We start from the raw sequence: 21,667 nt of genomic DNA on the forward strand, positions 1-21,667 counted from the left end.
ATTATTTTAATCATTGAGCAGATATTCACCAATTACTTAACGGCAAGTATATGTGCCGGTGACATATAAGAGTATCAGACCATCACAACATCATACATTCCCTCGAACACATAACCTTTCCCCCTCCTCCCTCCGCCCTCCCACCATCCGCCGTCTTTCATTCCCTGTTACCAGTGTTACTTCACGCTATCTGAATATACTTCTCTGTATTACGTATACCCCTTTGGTCAATAGATTTAGCAAAGAAGCATACCACTGCTAGAGAACTGTAAGATACAACCATTGGAGTGTTCCATGCGCCCCAAAACATTCACAAAGAATGAAGGCTGCTCTCCGATACGTTCACATTTCTCCAGACATTATTTCACTCTAGAGCTTGTTTATGTGAAAAATTTTGGGCTCGCATAAATAGACAATAAATAAACATGAAGATAAGGGATCTCGCAGCAGATATCACTGGAAACCTTGCAACTCACTCAGAAATCGGAAAACGGTAAAGCAACGGGGTTGATGATATGAAAGATAAAATGCATTGCTTGCAAAAGTTTTCCCACGTGGTTAGTACGTAGATGGCACACTCACATCTCCAGCGTGTAACTGATGTCCAGTAGCTCAGTGTCACGGAAACAAGCGTCAGTGTGGGTCCTGAGCATAACAGTGTGATACCACACAACATGATGCACAGATGGTGACAATATAGGTGGGTAGGAAGTGTTGCCGCGTGTGGAGAATATCCAAGTGCCTCTTATTGTGCAGTCAAAGTACCACAGTCTTTAACAGTGGTACTTACTGATAGGTGTCAGATGCAGTTTAGGTTGAAATAATTAATTATTGTGTAGTTCAATTCTACATTACAAGTTCATGAGAGCCCGTCTGTCGTTAATTGCCGTTTTTTTCAGTTCAATTGGAATGGTAGAAGCTTTGCTTGTTCTTCTTACCCCTATCCACATTACTCTTAGCTGCTAACGTAATCTTTGGAACAAAAGCAGAACATCAAGTCAAAGCAGTTGGTACAGGAAATTAATAGTGAAGGTCTGAGTTTAAAGCCAATTCATATTATTCAGTTTCATTTGCTGCATTTACTCCAGCTCTGAATGTTTAGTGGACACTACAGCTACCGGAAACAAATGACTGTCCAGTCCTGAAGGCCCTAGAATGGTATACTGAATTAAATGAAAATGGTGGAACACGTTTCATGACTCTCGGAATCTGCTACGTTTCTTCTGAGGTATGAAATCGAGAAGAAAAGAAATCTTGTAGCCAGCTGCGGTGAGTGGCTTTACTTCTTCTTAGGCTGTGGGAGACAACACTTCGTTCCACGTCCGTGGTGCCACTCTGACAGATGATGGATGACACACAATCCGATTTTTAACACCACTGTCATACTATGTCTAAGGTTGTGCAAAGTGTAGTAAGTATGTGTAGCACTGGAAAACGATCTTTCACCAGGATCGCAAATTCCATTGATCAGAGTTAGATTTAAGTGTTTTAAATTCATTCACGCACTCAGGAAGTTCCACTCAATATGCGCTTAGGCAAGGGAACTAATGGGTGCATGTTCTTTTCTACGTCTGAATCTTAACGCATGCCGCCATTTGTTTGTCAAACTTTGTGCACGAATACTGTGACATGTTGACTGTCGCAAATGGATATCACACCCCATAGCAAAAATTCGGGATTACTATTTAGTATGTAAGTAAAATACATCCAATGTGGAGTAAATGAAATTCTGATGTTACAGTTGCCATTCATAACAATGTTCTTGAAAAAATGCAAATTGACCAGGATAAACTAGTATTTTAGTTCAGTGTTTTCTGCTTCTATATTTATTGTTGTCTACAGCGAACTCTAACATATATATTTTTTCTTCTTCGGCCCAGTGTAATACACGTATTCTAGATGGGATCATTATGTTGTTGTTGTTCTGGTCTTCAGTCCTGAGACTGGTTTGATGCAGCTCTCCATGCTACTCTATCCTGTGCAAGCTTCTTCTTCTCCCAATACGTACTGCAGCCTACATCCTCCTGAATCTGCTTAATGTATTCATCTCTTGGTACCCCTCTAAGATTTTTACCCTCCACGCTGCCCTCCAATACTAAATTGGTGATCCCTTGATGCCTCAGAACATGTCCTACCAACCGATCCCTTCTTCTTCTCAAGTTGTGCCACAAACTCCTCTTCTCCCCAATCCTATTTAATACTTCCTCATTAGTTATGTGATCTACCCATCTAATCTTCAGCATTCTTCTGTAGCACCACATTTCAAAGGCTTATTTTGTTATGAGGACTTAATATCTCTATAGTTATCAGTGAACAAAGGTCCAGATTCTTGCTACCTTTTGAGCTATGCTGTAGATATCATTTTATTATATCAGCCATTAGAGATTGTATAGCATTTACTACTAAATGTGTTGTTTATGGGAATAAACTGATTGGAATATCTACGAAAAACTTAAAGATTGGCACATTTACACACCTTGAGGGCCTTAAGCCATGCATAGCCAGATTATAACAGTCTCACGTCAAGAAACATGAATCTGCCATCTGAGTGCTGCCTTTGTGCGGGACATATATAGCTGCTGACATCAGATGATGGTCTTCTCCTCGACGTAACACTGTACAAGTAGGCACCTCGCAAGGCTGGCATTGACAGGTGCATGTAGCAAGCTGTAATACGGTGGAGGGAAGACACAGGACGTTAGCCGCACTGAACAACTCTTGTTTTGTTTTGGTCACACGGTTCAGCTATTTTTAAACCGTGTGTCCAGTACCTTTACACAATAAATTCGCTAGGAAGAAAAGAGTAACTTAGATATAATTTTCACTGAAATGAGGAGGTTGCTTACCTCTTATACAGTGTACAGTTTCTGTCGCTGCCACAGTGAAATTTCACTCATGTAGTCTTTTTTCAACTAGAATATCCTCAAACAAAGTGTACATCGAGACAGGCTGTAAACAGAGATAGAAACCCTTAACGACAAAAATCCAGTTCATATATTTATTGTTGCTGCACACATTTTAACTACTCACTCACTACCAATGAGAAATCGATTATTAAGAGAGATAAGTTGATCAGCTGCCTGCATAGATACATGAAAATGTCACGCAGTGAAATCTGAGCACAACTGCCTGCACACTATGTCACATCCTACCTGCTACTCAAGTCTTACTGATACCCCAACCTGGGTCCTCAGTGGGAAGCTTTGCGGACCTGTTAGAGCCGGGTCGATAGCGCCACGCACATGACCAGCAGTGTAAACTAAATCCATACGCCGCTAGAGGTAAAAGAGCGAACTGTTTGTTGACATAAGTCGGTACGATACTCCCTCTTACATGCATATATGGCACTAGATCTACTTGTTTAAAAATTAACTTACTATTCCTTTATTTATGATTTGTATCTACATATATATGGCTACTCTGCACTTGACACTTAATTGCCCGGTTGAGGGTTCATTGGACCACTGTCATACAATTTTTGTGTCGTTCTGATATCGATCAGTGTGGGCTAGTGAAGAACACAAAAGTCTTTACGTGTCAGTTCTGATTCCTCTTATACTATTAAGATGATCATTTGTCACTATGTGGGTGGGCGTCAACTAAACATTTACGTAAATGGAAGACAAAGTTGGATACTTAATGTTGGGTAAAGGTCTCGCCACAATGAGGAACGACTGTGTTTCAATGATTGCCATTGCAGCTCGTGTAGATTTGTCTGACCCGCAACGTCATCCGTGTGATCGTTCCGACTTGAGTTCGTAGCTTTTATCCCTAGATACTTTGTGCAACTGGTAACATTTAAATTTGTGAGATTCATCAGGTAATAGAAATTTAAGAGATTCCTTGTAATACTCATGTGGACGGTTTCACACTTTTCATTTTAGGGTCATTTGTTACTTTTCAGACTGTATGGATATTTTGTCTAAACTACTTTGCAGTTGGTTTTGGTATTCTGATAGTTTTACGAAACGGAAAACAAGATAAGATGACTGCTCAGATTGTCTCCTAAATATTGAATCTATGGTGGGCCGCTGGTGTGGAAGAAGTTTACAGCATGAAATACATATCAGTGTCGATTGGCAAAGTGTGATATTGTTCAATTCTTTTTGTATACCGTTTATTTAATTAGTTTGTGGAAGACTCCCCCACTTGTGAATTGGTGTTGAAGAGGCTGAAGAGGAGGGTACTGACTTACTTTTGGTGGCAAAAATAGGCCACTTTTATGAAATCAGAATTGCGGTATCTGAATTTGCGGCAAATGTTCCATTTGCCCTCCCCTATCAAATTAATTGTTTCAGAATTCACGAAAGTAAAAAAAAAAAAAAACATTTAAAACACTGACCGTCAGGTTGCAATTATTCACCTTTGTAATAAAAGGTTTTCCATGTTTGAGACACACATATACATTATGCAAATCAAGTAATTAATTTTGAGCCTAAAATAGAGCACAGTGTTAAACATATCCACTGATGTTTGAGAACACAAGTAACACCCTCCATGGACTGCCAGACTCAACTCCATCAGAAATTTGCCACTTTACACTAAACACATATGGCGAAAAATACAACTGATTCCCCACACTCGCCATCATGGAATGCGCACCATCTGCCGACTGCAGGAGTGCCAGGAGCCGTGGCTGTGTTGGCCGGGAGAAGACTCGACACCTGCAGGTGTGTTGGCCATGCCGGCAGCTGCGTCTCTGTCCACCTCCCGGTATCCACACGCCAACAGTCCACAACAGTCGATGGACAGAGAGACTTTCAGTGTATCTTCTCACCTGTCAACCAATCAAATTGTACGAGGGGAACAATAGTCCAACTCAAACTACGCCGGGTTGTACGGCTTTCGGATTTTCAACAAGGTGCATTTTATATATTCGTATTTTTGCGGAATGATTGAAAGAAAAACGCAGTGGATACTTTCAGTGAGAAGAGATGATATAAATCACGCCGAAGCTTCATGAAACTGTCAATGTCTTCTTATCTATACGAAGTAAGTAATTTCTGTTCTCCAGCAGCATACAAGACAAGTTGCTGCGAGTGTGTTATTTTGAGAGGTGCCACTTGGCTTGTAAACTGTTTGTGCCCAATTTATATTGCACGCTTATCATAATGATTCTACCTACATTTCCACGTAACAATCAAATAATTCACACAAGGCAAACTTCCTGTTCTGTCGATGCTCAAACAGCATACGTTGTAGTTTCTGTTTTGACACTGAGTGAGGGCTACGATGGCCAACCAATGGACTTGTCCCACAGATGTGGTCAAGAGCCGATTAACTTAAAAGCCTCTCTTTGAACCTGCCATTCACAAGGGGCTGTGCCGCATCTTCTGTTTGGCTAATGACCGCATACATGTCTAATTTCTAGCACACTGCGAAACCAGCAGATGTGTATGCGCACGGAGTTCCAGTTGCAATTCCACCCTGAAATAGACACCACAGGTTAAAAAGTCCACTGCACCGAAACTGAGACTGGGATGTTGTTGTACGTACACCTTAAACTTGTCATTAGAAATGTGTAGTCTTCGCTTTCGAATGTGTTATTTTAGAAGGCAGAAGACATCGCAGCATTAAACTATCGTTAATATCTGTGAAACTCCTGTACAACAGCATAGCATAGCTTATACATCTATGCATTCTCTCATCGGCTAGAAAAAACTCTTCTTATCAGGCTAATACCTTCTATGTTCTGTATTACTGGACTGTAATATTGAACTCGTTCCCCGTGCACGACAGAAAGCTAAGAGAGTCCAGCATCTCTGTCACAGGACGCCTTCTCACTTTCTGTCTCTCCTGAGGGATGCAAGTGCCTCACAATTTAGAAAATCTCTTAAGTGTGTGAAATAGGAACACAGATCAGTTGTAAATATCTAGTTAATACTGCATACCGCTTTATAAATTTGGTAATATAACAGATCTTATTACGACGACCATCTCCCCCTGTGTAGGTGGGAGATCGAAACACCTGACTATAGCTCAAAACTGAAAATCATTCTGTATCTATGGGACTCTCACCTTCACTTCCGCCAGCCCAGTGCCACGCCATTGATTAAAAATTCATTGCACAAATGATTGCACAGTACTGTGTAACCACACACAGTATCCAGATGAAGTCCTTATGTATACCCTCTTTCTAAAATGCTGTACCACCACTCATGAATCTATGCCCAGGTACAGTGCTGTTCTCTAAGCTCCACTTAATGCTCTGTACCATGTGTATGTAATGTAAAGGTGAAGCTCATGATGGACAGTTCATCGCTTCTTCGCTACCATAGACACATGGTGCGTGTGTTTGTCATGTTTGCTTATTCTGCTCCAAATTTCCTAGCAGCCTTCAACTTGTTGGTAGAAGGACGAATCCAACTGACAAATACTTTAAAATGTGTGTGGTGACTTTAGCCTCTACCTATGTGGTAAATTTTTCTACTTCATCACTGCCAGGTCTGAGAAACCATGTCAGCTACGTACAGATGACAATGTGATGTCAGTAGGAATATTAGGTATAAAGAGCAAGAAATCGTCTGTAGACTCATGATCGAAGAATATAAGTTAGAAATGACTGATATTAAAACTTGCTGTTGTGATGGAGTAGCTGTGTGGAACACCGCTGTAGTTGACAGCTCTTACAACTCTTTTTCCTGTATCTTACGTTTATTTTCTTAGAATTTCAAGGACCTAGCCACCATCTCATCGGAAATGTACCTTCCTCGCAGTAACTGTGTCGCAGACTCTTCCCGCTCCTTCAGTAAAGTGATATGGAGATCCCTCCACTAAGAAGAATATTATTTTTGTCTGATCTGTAACTATGAAACTGGATTGTTCGAATTTGATTCTGCTTAAATACCAGCGATATAGAAGTACATTTCAAAAATAGATATGGAATGTATATGGTGCAAAAGACTTCAGTTGTAGCCCTTCGTAGGCTTGTGGTCAATACATTGTTCACCTTCAATAAGTGTGAAACAGCGTACTTGTTATATAGAAATCTGCCCATTAACATCACGTTGAGTGCTTCTAAATGGATTCGTGAGCCTTAAGGTACTACTTTTCGTTAAACTGGGTTGTTAGAACGTTCTTACTAAAATGGTGGCTGATATATGATGCACCCTATATAAAAAACCGCAAGTAATAACACAAATACACCCGAGGGAATGGTAGCGAAATTGGAGGGACGTTTATTACGTTTTTGAAAAAGTGTTCTTATATCTAATATGTACGAGGGAGTATGCAACATTTACATTATAATTAGATTAAACGAGACTAATTTACGTTAATACAAACTGGATTTAGTGTCTGGCTAACAATTTTTTAGCAAATGAACATTGGCATAATGTATAATGACATAGCCTCGGAGTTACTTTTTGCAAATGCACACAATGACGAATAGATATTCATTTCAAGAATTGGAAGAGACAAGATTTTCAATGTTTGATAGATGAAATACACGATGATCAAGCTGTTGATTCTGCGTATGGTCATGATTCAGCTGCCGAAGGTATATTAACAAATACTCAACCTATTACTACCAATGGAAATGATTTATCCCATTACTCTTGTAGTGATATCGTCCCCAATTATCTCAACAATTATGTGTATCCCTGTAAGTGGAAATGGAAATGAGCAGTTGGCGTCAATGGCCGGGAGGCCCCTTACAGGACAGGTCCGGCCGCCTTGGTGCAGGTCTTATTACAGTCGACGCCCTATTGTGCGAACTGCTCGCCGGATGAGGATGAAATGATAATGAAGACAACACAGCACCCAGTCCCTGACCGGAGAAAATCCTGGGCCCCTTAGGATGGCAGTCCGTCATGCTGACCATTCAGGTATCGGGGCGGCCATCGCTGTAAGTGATAAGGAGAAAACGAAAATTAAGAATAGGATGAACGGGCTGATGCTAAAGTAGCCCTAACGTGCACAACAGTTTTTCAAAAACCTTTACTGATACTTCCCTACACAATTCAGTAAATTTTTAGAAGGTTTCGGAAAAATGTTCATGTGAATTTGAAACTCCTAAGGCTATCATGTACTTTCACATAAACTCCAGTCTGATTTCTATTAACACGATTACGACGAAAATACTGTCCATCCACATAAGCAATGGCAGCAGATGTCTGTAACGTAGCTACCAAAGATTTTTCAGGGATATTTAACTAAAATAATGATGCATGTGCTGATCGCCCTGATCATTAACAAATCTTCTATTATAACTAGTCTTCCATGCCAGATATAGGCATGTAGATCCAGTTCTGGTTTGAAACTGTCATTTCCTTAGTAACAAAAAGTACCCCTTTGGTCAGCACTACAACGGTATTTGATGCATGTAATTTAATCTCAGCACTTATTTCAGGGCTATTTATACACAGTGATGCTATGTGCTTAGCTCCGTTCACCCATTAACAAATGAATTATTAAAATAATAGTCTTCAGTCCCATGTACAGGCAAATACACTCTATTCTAATTTTAAATTGTAATTTGTCTAAAAAAAATACCCACTAATGCTACAGTGCATTGGAATCAGAAGCAGGTAACATAGGCCTGATATGACTGTCACAGGTATTTCTGAACACTGATCTAGTGTATGGTACTTCAAAAATGGTTCAAATGACGCTGAGCACTTTGGGACTTAATTTCTAAGGTCATCAGTCCCCCAGAAAGTAGAATTAGTTAAACATAAATAACCTAAGTACATCACACATATCCATGCCCGAGGCAGGATTTGAACCTGCCACCGTAGTGGTCTCGCGGTCCCAGACTGCAGCATCTACATCCGCTCGGCCACAGCGGCTGGCTCTATGGTACTCTTTTCTGTATTTCACAAATGATCCATTTAACTTTATAGAAAAAATTCTTGGTCAAAATTTGAAAAATTATACGTTTATCACTTTCCTTATGACTAATATACATATCTAATATTTTTAGAAATATTGTATGTTCACTTTCCTTGGGACTGAGAAGAAGAAATAGTTTGCTGCATTATAGACCACAGTCCATTTTCGGTGGGGTTTTGACTACTGTGGATAGTGGTCTTTTAAAAGGCCACTTCAGTATGCCAGGAATACATGTACAAAAAAATGACGTTTTGAATGCAAAGATTATATAATTAATTAATTAATTTGCTGAATTACAGAAACAGAGCACATTACAATATTCAAACAAGAAAACAGACATAAATAAAATGAAATATTACAAGTTGCATTGCTAAACATTTTATTTAGAACTAAATGGGTGAAGAAAAGTAGGATTTTTCGTATTACAATGAGCACATGCTCTGCTCGTAATCTCCTATGAAAAAAGTGCCTTTACATTCGTCACTGTCTGTGTTTAAACGTTTCTCACATTTTTCTATAAACTTTGCATTAACGATAAAATCTTTGTGGATGTCTGTGTTCTATGATTCTTCTTGCTAGTAAAACTTCCTGTTATTCCGTTGGCCAAGAATATTAGGTGTGGCATTTGATTTCTGTTATGAGACAGTACAATTGTCAACGTCTGATTGTAAAGAATAAAGGAACTGACGATTTTAGTGTCAAGGAAGTTATAAAATAATTTGATCGCCCACTTTCTTGATTTCCATGAAACACTGTAGGCAGGCACCAGATGATCAAATTTATCGACAACTCACATGTAACTACTATAGTCAGCAATAGCCTTCCGTCAGGTACCGATGACCGTAGCAGTCTGGTCCGTTTAATCCCCCAAACCAACCAACCAACCTTCAGTCACTTAAGACATTCTTTCTCACCCTTTTCGTTTTTCCTAGACACTTGACCCACCTCACTAGGTTTATGCATATACCTCTGTCTCTACATTTTGCTGTGGAAATATCTCGTTCCATAGTAGAGTCAGGCTCTTGTAATTTCATCTGCTTGTCAACCTTCGGTAACATTTTAGGAAAATATTTTCTATTTTGCAGCATTTTTCCATTATCAAACTCTTCTCTTGCTAATAATCTTGAAAGACATGGCAAATATGTAAAAAAAACGTGTAAAAAAGAGAGAAGATCGCAAAAATTGGAATGGTTTTGGTCTCCTAAGGACCTTTCTTATTTGAACAGAGATGCACCTCGATAAACTGACATATATATCTTTAGGGAAGTCCTACCTTTTTAAGACAACATGTTTCATAAATAAAGGGAGATTGGCTTTGTCCTTTTTCTAAGAATTGTTTTAGATGTGAAAGGAGGCGACAAAGCTTATACATTTTGTCATACACATATTTTCCATTTCTCGGCCTATGCTGGGAATCATTTAGATGCAAAACGTTTCATATCTTTAAAAACCTTCCTACATACCTAACTATAAGTACAATGTTTCCAAATTAATTGGACTCAGATGACTTATAAACTTTAATGCCAGGAAATCAATGTCCCATTCCTCCCAATATTTGATGGATACAAACCACAATTCTAATATCGCTCCACTGTACCACATACCACTTCTTCCAGACCATGTGTGTTTACAGCACTTAGTTGCATTAGAATTACTTCCTGTAATGACTCCCATACATTTAATTTTGGAGTATCAATACCAAGCAAAATATGTCTTGGTGCACCAACACAAGACACGAATCCTGGCACAAAACAAAACCTATTTAGCTGTCGATTGCCCCTCGATATATATGTCACTTGGAAACAAGGTTTCCCCCACTCTATCTGAATCAGCCCCACCTTCATAAATCACCGTACGATCACAGAGTCCTCTATAACTTTGACGCAACGTCAGCTTCTATACCGACATTAAACACACGTAGACACGTTTTTGGTTAAGTGACGTGTACTTCTAAATAGGAACATCAATCGGACAGGTAGAAACAACAAAGTCGCTATCTACCAGTCGTTTGAGGCCACAGCTGTTCATGTTACGCCAATAATCTGCGAAACATAAGCGTCCTGTGGATGCCGCTAGCCTCGTACAGCTGGGCATACTGCATTCGAATACATGAGGGGAAGAAATCTCTGGTAAAGATGACACATTTCTCAGAGAAAATTAGGCGTGGAAGAGGGTATATATGGACGTATTTAGGCACATTTTTACTCCACAAAGTGTGAGATTGGGACAGATGGAAAATCGACAACACTCGTGTGATGATCCCCTCACACGCACTGTACATCTCCCCTCACACGCACTGTACATCCGTTTGCAGTCTATTTCTTTTACATGGGAATGTTCGTAGTAAATAGAAATGTCTGCAAAAATGCTGGATCATCTGTCTAGCAGTTGACCTAAACATTAGTAGGATTAGAAATTCCGTACACTGCCGTTCGTTAACTGCAGTATATGTAGAGCAGTAAGCATGTGGAGAGAGATGAAAAAAAAAATGGATGTATCAGGTTTGCTGGACTCTTGAGGGAAGCAGTGCAAGTACTAAGAACTGGCCAGTTCGTGAGATAAGCGGATGGACATGTGAAGCTCAAATTCATTTACATGGAATTTTAAAGGGATTATCATGTATACACTAAGTTGTGACGGTGTAGGCGTTGAGTGACTGCAAATTCCGTTGGTTTGTCATCTACTGACCGTTGTGCTACAATTCGGATCGTGGTGTAAGAGGTACTAAGATGGCTGCTGTTGCTGGAAGCAACACTGACTTTATTTTGAACTTTTAGGTAATTGTTTGTTGATTGTCCCTTGATGTACAATAGTTTAATAAGCGTGTAAGTACTTGTTTTGCCACTAAATAAATAACTATCACTATGCATATGTGTACTACAGTGAAGGAGATAGAATCCTTTTAAGGAAAAAGTATAACAGTAGTGATTGTTCAGACGCGTCAGTGTTAACATACTCGTATATACTTTTTTTAAATTATATAAGTTGGAATAATTATTATGTTGCACTAAATTTAGATAGTTATATGTCAGCAACGCATTATGTGATTGCAACTAATAATATGCCTTTGCAAGGTATCGTCGAAACCTATCAGGTCACCATAGCAGAATTGCGCTTCTCAATCTCAATTTTTTAATCACAGGTGAAAGTACGTTTTCGCTGATAAAAGAATTATTTTTTCACTAAATAAAAGATACATTTATGAAAGGAGCGTCAGTAACCCAGTTTAGAGATAAGTAATGATGACTATATCATTGAAACATATTTCTTTATATTAGTTTAATATGGAAAAACAGAAAATATGCGTTTTCGTCTCTCTAAAAATATGAATTAAAAGTGAACCGTTAAAGAAAGAAAGAAATCATGTTACTAAATGAAAAGCTGAGAATATGTGAGCAAAAATTCAGATGCAATATGTGTATAAAATGTTCAAACTGTGATTTTTGTATTTAAAGTAAATTGTCTTTTATGACTCCCTTAGCAGGACATGATGGACATAATAGGAGACCACCATTTTGGGATAGAGGATAGTGTGATCCTAGATCTGGTTGATACAAGACTTGTGTCGCATTTTGTCTCGGGAGCCTCAGATAGTGAGTAGCGGAATTTTTCTAGGTATTCAGTTTTGGACTTGTGATTTTTCACCGAGTTTCTTGGTCTTGAGTTAGAGTATTTTTCATGTCGAGCAACACTCGCGGCCTTGGAAATTTTCGGTGAGACGCAACGTCAGAATGCTGAACTTGTCGAAATTTACCGAGTTTACTTCAATTCCTAGTATGGTTTAGACCCCGTTCAGACTTGGAACATTTCCCATGTCGGGGACTCGACCGTGTCTCTCGATAAGCTCAGACATTGAGTCGAATTTATGAAATTTTAGCCGAGTTTAGTTAGGTGAAAATTTAACATTTTCCAGGTGAAAAGAAGTTAAACAAGTTACGTGTTTATCCCCTTCGAGCATCTTCAAGTTATTTCGTGTAGTTGGACATACTTAGTGAACTGGAGTTGTGATTTGTTGATAAGTGAGACAATGGGGTTTTGTGTGTCAGCTGTAACGTCTGTTTCGTAATATCGTCCTTCCTATTGCTATCCATTCGGACCATTAACTATGTATTCTCGATCGATGCCGTGATAATCAAACCTTTGGTGTCTAAATTTGATTTTTATATTTGATACAATAGCGTTTTGTGTAAAAGGTAAATATACACTTGAATATTCACGGAAATATTTCATGTTTTTTAGCAAGCCACCTTACCTCATTTTATGTAAATTCAATTCTAATTTATTAATCACAAACGGTTGGTTTATGCGCGTAGCGCGTGTGATGGCTTGCCAAGACAACAGGGAAACCTGATTTACTGAAGTCACGCCATACACTGGAGATGACCTCTGCCTAATGTGATAGGTGAGTCAATTGCTTCACATTTTTCTTTAATTATTTTGTGTTCCAGACACAAGAGGATGGCTCAAATCTAAACTGCATACTTCGCAGACTGGACGAACAGCAAACGAGGCACAATACGGCAACTTCAATTCTTTCTGTTTCCGTTATCATAACCCGTATTGTGTCTATAATTTCGCAGCATTATAAACCATCCAGTCGAATCATGCAATGACTGAGTATTCAGTTATCTTAAGAATATTTTCACAGGTGTCTGTAGAAGCGACTATTTAACTTACATTTGTGTGTTTAATTTTCCAATGGGTTTCCGAGTTGTTAGAGAGTATGCTGGGAACACAGTAATACTGAATTACTTACTCCGAAAATGTCTACTTGGACAGGGTGTTTGACTGTATTCTGGAAATTGACTTGAGTGGTTAATTACGCCATTTCATGCTCGTAAAATGCTTTTTTCTTCTTGAATTTCAGTATTCTTTTATAAAAATGGAAATGAAATTCAAATTATTTTAAATACCGCAAAAGCGCTCCATTCGAGGCAGGTTATACTTGTGATGTCACTGGCTAACTCAAAGCACCTGTTTTCATAAAGCTGTGTCAGAGTGAAGTCTTCTTTTTCCAATTTATGTTTCGGTAAATGGATTACAAATGGTTTGTAGTACACATTCCACAAATAAATCCATAACACCTCTTGAAAATTTGTTTTTGTGTGCTTCAGAGAGTGAGCATGTGCGTGAAAATAGGTAGCACTTTACTGCCAAAATGACATCTCGTCGATGCTCAAGTTCCCTTACTAAATCACAAGTCTTGCACTCTGATGTCAACATTAATTTATCACCGAGATACGCAAAGAAGAATCGCGTCAGTCGACGAAATTAACCTCTACTAATAATCATGGCTGTTGCATTTTATTTGCACATCACTAGTAGTTTGGTTGGTGGAGCGGTTAACTGTCAAATACTAAAGGACGATGTTTATCAGTCACTGTTTCCAATCTCCCCTGTAACAAGTTTTAAATCATTTACAAGATAAATCGAATGTATTGTCAGACGAAAATCAAATCACATCTACTAAGTTTCCCCGTACTGATTAGAAACACTGTGATATTGTGTTTTCATTAGCTTTTAGAGGCACATACATTAACTATAGCTGTACGCAAATCTCAAGTTCGTTCGAAACAAAGTTCTCTTTTTTTATCTTCATTCCGTTGAGCTCGTATCCTTATTTCTTAAGCTTTTCAAAATACATTATCTTACATAATGTGTAGTTAAGTCTGCTTCAGACACTGACGTTAGTTTACAGTCAAGCAGCAAAGCACTTACTTTTGTGTTACCTGCATGTTGTAATTGCGTTATATCTCTCAAACGAATCCCATCCCATCTCATACACAACCTTATCATCCTGCACCTTGTTGTACTGCGGGAGTATGGTAATATGTTCAGTAGTAGAAACCTAATTGATTTTAGCAAAGTACGTGCCTTATCCTCAGTTGTCCATTTCTCAGACTAAGATTAATGTAAAGTTATACACAATACGTCCCACCAACGGAACGCCTGCCAAAATTTGTTCTTGATAAAGCCAATTTCATATGTCGTGAAAAACCATCGAAAATTCATAACTTTTAAAGGATTCTCCTGTCGTCGTCCCTCTGTTGTGTACCTTGCATGTGGGAAATCAACTCTAAGTTTTGTCAATAATCATATTTTTGTGCTTTAGGTCGTATATCGGAAGTAATAGTCGACAAGCTAGATATAAGGTTCATATGCATTTTAACAGTTGATTAGTTTTGAATGTGTTTAATGATGTTGCAAATCGCAGGGAAAGTAATATGCGTCCTTGCCCATATCGCCACACTAAATGAGTAAAGCATAAACGCGTGAATGTTGGTAAGGTTTCAATTATCAGCATTCACAAAATACCTTTCTGTTTTCTTTACAAAGATGTAAATGCGTTTTCCATTACTGAGTAGCTAAAATATCTTTAGAAAAAGCACATAAAAGCCAAACACCTGTGAAACCTACATATAGCTTCGTCTTACTCCTAGCCTGTGACATTACAACGGTGTCAGCTCAACGGTGTCAGCTAGTAACAGAGCGTTTTCGATCAAGTGACCAAGTCATGATGTTTAATGATTTTTATCCTTTAATTAGATAAAAATAATTGATATTGTGTAAGAATATTGACCGTAAGTGCAATTTGAATCTTATAATCACTCTAAATAGCAACAAATCGAAACCAATTTTTAACATTGGAAAACAGCCTATTCCTGTGTTGTACACAAAAGTTACTTCGATCTAGATGTGAGATGTATGGGTACAAATTATTTTTCCTAGACTAGATGGGTACTTACTTATAGTGCTCCGTGGCATAACATTAGGCTTAAGGCATACAGAAGAGCAACTTCCACCATCCCAGATTAATACAAGCCACTGTACTCGTGTACGTGCTTCAAAGTATGCTCGCCACCACACAAGACACTTCCTTGTCACAATCATTGACAGTTCAACATTCCACAGCCTGTGGATGTCGACAGTTAGTAACAGAAGTTGTACCAACAGCAACAAAAATTATGTAATATAATGAACACTACCTGCACATATAAATGTGATAACAATGTCTACATTTACACAATGGCACATCGAAAAAGGTTTCTTTTATTTTTAAAGAGCTTTCATGTACAAACTAGAAAGAAAATCTTTTGACACATGCATCCCTTTTTTCCAGCTTGCTAATTTCCCAGAATTTCCATATATTCTAGTACTAAGCGGAATGATACCTCCTCCCCTTCACGTTGCCGTATTTTAAAAGCGTATTTTATTTTTTACACCTCAATGGTTTGACAAATAATCTTTAGGGATCTTAGCGTACCTAATAAAATATGGCTGTAGCTTTTGAACTGGTCACAGTGAATTCCTTTCTCATCCATTTCGTTTTAGACGAAATTGACATATATCTTGCTTTAATTTAATTCGGCTAACTATTTGGATGATGTAGTCCACCGCTCTAGGCAACAAGAATCGATGTGGAGCTGATTTGTGAACTTCACACCGCTCTCACATCATTTGACTTACTTGGTATGCACAGCCGACCTTCCTCTCTGGATAGTCGGCCACGTCGATCTCCAAAAACTTCTTCTCTGAAGAATAAAGCTTGTTATTCTAATTTACCCGACTCTCTCTCTCTCTCTCTCTCTCTCTCTCTCTCTCTCTCTCCCCTCTCTCTCTCTCTCCTCTCTCTCTCTCTCTCTTTCTCTCTCTCTCTTTCTCTCTCTCTCTTTCTCTCTCTCTCTTTCTCTCTCTCTCTCTCTCTCTCTCTCTCTCTCTCTCTCTCTAGTCATGAAATAAGTGGATACTCGCAGAATACTTTTAGTTTAACCTTGGTATATTTCATCTTCCACAAATAACAAATTCACCATTTCTCACTTAAATATTCGAATGTTTGCAAGTCAACTCATTCATCTTGCAATGGAGTCGATTAAATACATTTACAATTGCGTTGGTTACACAACCACATAATTTATGAACATATCTTGCTTCTAGAAAGTCCAATCCATGAATTACTTGAAAGTCTAATCTCATTTCTTCAATGTCCTTAACAATCACCACAGTCACTAAAAGCCCAGAATAATACATAAAACTCCTTGTTCTTCTCTACACATTCACATTCACTGAAACTCTATGGATGGTACAACAGGTACATGTCGGCCACTGTTCGCCATCACATCCACCTTTTGCTCATGACATCGTGCAGATCTGCGCACACAAACATGCAAGTTTTGGTGACAGTGAATTAATGATAATTAACACAAAATTAAATTATGATAAATTTTTGTGGCAATCTAGACCTGATTACCAACTGCAGTAGTGAAGAAAGAATTTGTGAAGGACATCAGAGAAGGAAACCATGGTACGAATCTAGAGAAGTGTCAGGAAAATCCTCCTTTCTCTTCACTAAGAAACTTGTGGACCTTGGGTTCACATGGCGACTATCGTGCCTCAGCAGTACAGACAGCCACAACGTAGGTTCCATCACAGTGAAGGGAAATCTGCTAAGACATCACATAAATGGGTTTTTCCAGAAGAGATTATGCAGCTTCTTCAGTAGCTGAAAGCGTAACAAACTGGATGATTGGCTGACCTGGCCTTCTAACTACGATCGAAATGGTCATGCTATTCTGGTACTGTGAATAGCTAAAGGCAAGGGGAAACTACAGCTGTAATTTTTCCTGATGCCTTGCAGCTCTACTGTAAGGTTAAACGACGATGGTATCGTCTTGCTTAAAACATACCAGAGCTAAAATATCCCCAATTACGATCTCTCGTCAGGGACTACATAGGAGGATGTTGTCATTAAAAGAAACAAAACTGGGATTCTACAGATTGGAAAGTACAATGTTAGACCCTTTTAATCAGTTAGGTTACCAAATTTAAAAACGGAAATGGATAGACTGAAGCTAGGTATAGTGCCAATTAGTGAAATTCAGTGGCTGGAGAAGCATCATTTCGGGCAGGTGAATACACAATTATAAATGGGGTAGCAGGTTTGAATGAATAAGAAAGTAGTAATATGGGTAAGCTCCCACAAACAGCATAGTGAACCGATTGTCATAGCCAAGACAGATGCGAAGGCAACTCCTAACACTGTACTACAAGTTCGTAGGGCAAATAGAAATAGTTCCAAATGCTCTATCTGAAATTCTACAAGGCGGCTACCTCTTCGATTCCTTGCCCCCCTCCCCAGTCCATATTTTATATCATCGTGCATTTCTCCAATCTCTTCGTGAGGTCGACATCATTCAAACAACCTCATTAATCATAAAGTTATGGTATACGGTAAGTAAGGTCAGAGATTTTGATCTGTGTGGCTTTTACTGCAGCATACACCTTATGAGTAATTTTATGAGAGTGTATGTGTCATGTACGGGAATTTTATGATTTTTAAAGATTTCTGATTGGTGTCCGTCGGATGAGAGCTGTGAGTTTTGAGCATTAAATGTGCTGTTGTTGTAGATCAAATGATTTACTGTATGGCTCTAGACATGTGGTTGTTATGTGGACTTAGTTTTCCTCATTCATTAGAAAGCTTTTGATTTAACACTATTCCATACCATGATTTATTTATAATGTGAGGTCATTTGTCAACTCCGTTTTATCTAAAAAATATCGCTTCCCTTTGCACTGGCAAATCCCTTAAATGGTGTGCTTTTGCTTGTAGACTGCCTAGTTGTCACACTTTCATCCTACTTTTAACCTGATCCACCATCGCATTACCTTCTCCGATATAGCTTTCTATGTTTTAGTTCCTATTTGGACAGATTTCGTCATTGTATAAATAGGTCAACATTTTATAATCATAACAACATGCACAGTCAACTGAGATTTTCGGAAGACTCTCCTTGGTTTATATAATGCTTGGGTTTCCTCCTTCGCTCCGCTCAAGTATTTGCAAGTGTGTTATTGATGTTACAGAGACTCCAACTCATACCTTTTTATTTTTTATTTGGCCACTAGAAATTTTATGAGTTTCGGTCGCATGTTCTCTACTTACCATTATTTACTTAAAAGTTTGTCAGCTATTTTGTGCTGATGCTGTCAGATTGTTTTATATAGTGATAACTACATGTGATGTATCATGAGTATTGATCTTAAGCGATAGATATGCTCGCTCTTGTGTATTCAGTACGGCATATTGCGAGATTTTAATTTGAATAATGTTAGCATCACGTTTGCTCTTACAACACGCCGGCATCTTTCGTCGAGTTCAAGCAATTAAGTTCAGTTAAGAATACTTAAAGTATTATCTGGTTGCTCTTAATAAGCTACAAAAAATGGAAAATATTGATGAGAATAATGTGAAAGTTAAAATCGAAACAACTGAATAGTAGAAGTGAGTCTAATAATAAAGGAATGAAGAATGGTAATAAATCATTAAATGAGGAAATGACTTCAAAAGTGAGTAGTTTCCGTTATAAAATTAATGCTAACCACTATGCTCTACAAGTCAATGTGGGGCAACAGCTTTATGAAGTATTTTCAAAAGCGAAATTAGCGATGTCCACAAAGATTTCAGAGATGCAGATGAACTTCTGGAAGGGAGGTTACAGAAAGAATAGGTGACGAATCCAAACTTTGCTCTAATCCGTCTGAGGAAGGAATTATTAAAGTAAATGCTTGTCAGAAAGATATTAACAGTGTAAAATCTAACTGTGCGAAATTCTGTGAATATGTTAATAAAAGATTCTCTGACAGGGTGGAAGCACCAGAGTTACAATTTAAAGCACTAAATACTAGTATTACTAACATAGAAAGTAAAGTAATCCCGGATAGTTCCCGTAATACTACTGTTCAGCATGTTGGCTGAGTTGATGCTGCTTCCATCGGATGTTGTCAATTTTTTACGTTTTGTTCGAAAAAACTAATTCATCCTCTAAAATTCTGGAATGCTTTTGTGTATGGTTTGCCTAGTGCATGGTCCGAACGAGAGAATATTTCTTTCATGAAAAGTCATTTGTCAGAAGATGCTTTGCTGTGATCATCAAACGTAATAATAAGTTGCTAAGCTGTTTCTGAATTTAAAACTGCATATGTTAACGAGTACTGGTCACGCAACGAACTAAACGATGTTTTAAGAGAATTTTGGAGTGACAAATGTTTGCTCCAGGACGTGAGTCAGCAAAACAGCTGCCTAGAAAGTGGGTAAACAGCTGTATATTTGACAGAAAAGATGAAAGAGGAAATGATTATCATGAGACTAGAAGGTAAACTGCTTTGGTACTGGCAGAAGAGAGTTATTCCTGCAGCTAGGGATAATTCGGATAGCTTCATTGAATTTTTAGAGCGAGCAGAAAGACCAACTGCTGCTGAGGAGCAGACGCTAAATAATAACAGGTCTTCTAACAATCACGTAAACAACAGACATACTGACAGTAATAACGTGAACCTTAGAAGTATGGAGAATCGGAATACAAGGTGTAATTATCGTAGTCAATGCTGTTGTAGAGGAAGAGGGGGTAGACAGCCATCAAGCTTTCGCAACAATTGTTACGACGAAAGCAGAAATGTAAATAATGTGTAGTTGAGACAAGATGGATAGAAAAATACTAACCTATCTGTTTCAAATGAACACAACAGACCACGTGTGGGAAACTAAATCCCTTCTATGAGGAAACTGGCGCTCACAAGGCGGAAACTGTAACACCCAGAAATAGAAAGACAGACCACAGTCAGTCAACACACGCAGTCAGAAAACGAGCATGGTGAAACAGTAACAACCAGTACCAATGATGTGTTAAACGAATCTCAAAATATGATTAACAGCATTTTGGACACTTTAGAAAAATGTATCAAGGAGAGAAAGTAAACACTACTGGTAATACAGAGGAATAAAGTAATGGGATTGAATCTGATATCGGCAAATACGAGGTAAAGGCGTACATCTTCGACAATGATGGCATTCAGAAGGCTGAATTTACGGGAGAGGAAGTAGAGTCAGTTTTGCAAGGCTCTGAAGAGGAGGAAATTGATGGATGAATGGGTTAGCAATAATAATGAGGTCGAAGAAACTGTTAGCTTATTAACGTGGCACAAACAGTAAAAGCCGACCACAGTATTACATATGGCAATGTTGCTCAGTGGTAGAGGATACGTTAGGTGATATGCAGGAAACGAAATGAGAGGTAGTAGTGAAGGGCTTTGATTTACAATTGGTTGACAGGTTGGAAAAAGCAACTAAGAATGTAGAGACTGATGACCCCATGAATCTAAGTGTGAATGTAATAGGAACTGAACAAAACGACTTCAGCTCGAAATAGATTGAAAAGAATTTATTAGAAGATGTTTATGAGGAACCTTTTCCGATAAAATAACTCACTCAATTATAAAAACTAATACATCAAACGTAATAGTGCGTTATTTCTTGATAGTGGCAGTGAAGCAAGTGCGGTCTCCCCTGAATTTTCTGAGCTATTCCTGTAAGACTGTCATGAAAGCAAGCCGTTTGAGAACAGTAGGAGCCACTGGAAAAATTTATACCCCTATACAGTACGAAACTTTCATACCAATTGATATAGGTGATGTGATAATAGATCATCCTTGTTCAGTCGTGTTCGGTTTAAGTGTTGAGATATTAAAAGGTACAGAATTCGTAACAAAATATCAGGGGAGGATTGATCTTGACAAGAACAACTTAGTTTTAACCTTACCTGATTCTCAGGCAGTAAAAGAGACTTTTTGTAGGAAATTATATAGGTAGTAATGATGAAGTCTGGGAATTGTCTATTAGGATGATGAGGAATAAGGAATACTTGAGGAAGATACTGAATTCAGTGTAAATATGCAAGATGCAAACGCAGAAGGGCGTTACTGTATATCCTACAAGAGACAGAGGCACAGGTAAAGTCAACAAATCGAATCTCTGACAAACAAACATTTAAATTAGTAT

This window comes from Schistocerca gregaria, chromosome 8, assembly GCF_023897955.1.
Source record: "Schistocerca gregaria isolate iqSchGreg1 chromosome 8, iqSchGreg1.2, whole genome shotgun sequence".
Classification (NCBI taxonomy): Eukaryota; Metazoa; Arthropoda; class Insecta; order Orthoptera; family Acrididae; genus Schistocerca; species Schistocerca gregaria.